Source organism: Octopus bimaculoides, chromosome Z (genome assembly GCF_046866305.1).
Source record: "Octopus bimaculoides isolate indiv1 chromosome Z, ASM4686630v1, whole genome shotgun sequence".
Taxonomy (NCBI): Eukaryota; Metazoa; Mollusca; class Cephalopoda; order Octopoda; family Octopodidae; genus Octopus; species Octopus bimaculoides.
In genome coordinates, this window is record NC_142944.1 from 46,537,532 (window position 1) to 46,540,031 (window position 2,500).

The following is a 2,500-nucleotide window of genomic DNA, read 5'->3' on the forward strand; positions in this document are numbered from 1 at the left end:
GCCCTTTTTAAGCCTAGCCAGGCTCATGGGCCCGGTTTCCGGGTTTCTATGGCGTATGTGTTCTCCCCAGCTGGACGGGACGCCAGTCCATCGCAACGCTACTCAAGAAACCATAAGAAAGAGTGAGAGAAAATTATGGCGAAAGAGTACAACAAGGGTTACCACCACCCCCTGCCGGAGCCTCGTGGAGCTTTAGGTATTTTCGCTCAATAAACACACACAACGCCTAGTCTGGGAATCGAAACTGAACCCTCCGACCACGAGTCTGCTACCCTAACCACTAGGCCATTGCACTAGAAATGAGCAAAATGTGGAATCTGAAGACGAAAACAATACCTATTGTCATAGGTGCCCTGGGAATGACAGCGAAACGGGCTGATTACTACCTAGCTCAGATACCAGGAAACCCCAAAATGGCTGAAGTTCAAAACATAGTGCTCATGGGAACTGCCCATATCCTACGTAAAATACTGTCTATGTGATCTCAAATTTTAAAGCAAACACATAATTGTCTTATGGTTTCTTAAACATTCACTTGAACAAAACTGTACAAATCCAAATATATGGTACCCTAGGCATAACACCTACATGAACTTCTAGCTTGCTGTCTCTTGAGGTCTCTGGGTGAGACTTGGATCCAACTTGTACAAATGCAAAACAAAAGTCAAACATCAAATAATAATAATAATAATAATAATAATAATAATAATAATAATAATAGCAAGACAATAATAGTTTCCAATTTCGATACAAGGCCAACAGTTATGAGAGAGGGGACATGTTGATTACATTGTTCAGCTGGTACTTATATTTTTTGACCTCGTAAGGATGAAAGACCAGCAATTTGGAGGGAGAATGTAACTCAATTACATCGACGCCTGTACCCAACTGGTGCTCATTTTATCGACCCCGAAAGGAAGAAAGGCAAAGTCGACCTCGGCGGAATCTGAACTCAGAAAGTAAAGGCGGACGAAATGCCGCTCAGCATTTTATCCGGCGTGTTAACGATTCTGCCAGATCACCGCCTAAACAATATGTGAAGGAAGAGACTTTCCTCTGTGTGTGTATGTATTTCTGTGTGTATTTATATATGTATACAAATTGACAAAGGATATATTCACATATAGGCGTAGGAGTGGCTGTGTGGTAAGTAGCTGGCTTATTTCCGGTTTGCTCACTGCGCCAGATTGGCTACTTGCTGTGAGCGAAGATAGACATGAGTTTCGGCTCTGTCTATAGAAGGAAAAATGGAAGAATTCGCCGGGGTAAGTCGTTTTTGTTGCTCAGCTGGGCAGCAATTTATTGCTCCTATTTATTTTTTAGTAAATTGTTGTCCAGCGGTGTGAAATCTTCGCTTTCCTTGGCGAGTTCTTTTGTGTGTTCGTTGTACGAACAAATTTTGTATTCGCTGTTTGTGGGAGGCGGGTTCGCTTGCCCATAGTAGCGAAAATTTTTGTTTTGACTTTGAGCCAAAAAAAAAAGGCAACTTTGAGTGAAGAAAACTTTTTTGTGTTTCACTATGCGAGAATTGTTGTTTTTGTGGGCGTATCTCGCCTCCGAAAAACTTGTGAAAATGTTGCTGCTGTGGCCTTGGATTACCTTTATTGGAATACCTTTACTGGAATACTTTTATTTTGGAGTACCTTTATTGGAATTCCTTTATTGGAATACCTATAGGTATTGCTGGTGGCCGGAATTGTGTTGCCTTGACTTAAAATGTCTACCTTCTTTCCTTTTCTCTGCTCTGTCTTCTGTTCTTTTGTATTTAGTTTGGTTTTTGTGAACTTTTTTGTTGAACTTGTTTGTGAACTATTTTCTGAACTTTTTTGTTGAACATTTTTTTGGCAAGCATGGCAAAAAAGGGAAACACTGTCTTGGAGTGGGAACTGTGCCCACCCAAACAGTGGTTGAAAGAAGTGGAGGAAAGAACAGTGACGCTTCGGACCTACTCAAAGGTGTTGGATAGCGTCACTGTCTTTCCTCAAACTATTATTGAAAAGGAACTTACGAATGTTAATGCCAACTTTAAATATATTTCAAGGGGAGTCAAATATGCAACCGTGTGGTTGCTTTTTGACTCCCTGAATGAAGCTCGCAAATTTGCGAGTGGGCCCATTGAGGGCAAAGAAATTTTGTTTCTGCCCACATATTGTGGACAAAATATAACGAGGGCTTGGCTCTGCGGGTTGCCGCCTGGAATAAAGCCCGAGTGGATAGAGGATTCTTTCCGCCGGGGTCTGGGCGGCACCGGAACCAAGCTCCTCAATGTAAAAATTTTGCCAGCAATTGTCTGGGAGGGGTCAAAAGCGGTGTTGACCCTGTGGTCCCAGTCGATTGCGAGTCTGGTGTTTCCAGACTTTTTAAGGACGGCTCAGGCAAGGTATCCAGTGATTTTGGAGGGACGCCCTCCTAAATGTCACAAGTGCCTTGAATCCGGCCATTTGAAAAAGAACTGTCCCAAGGGCCGAGGTAAGGCCCCGGAGCAGAGGAAAAAAGAGAA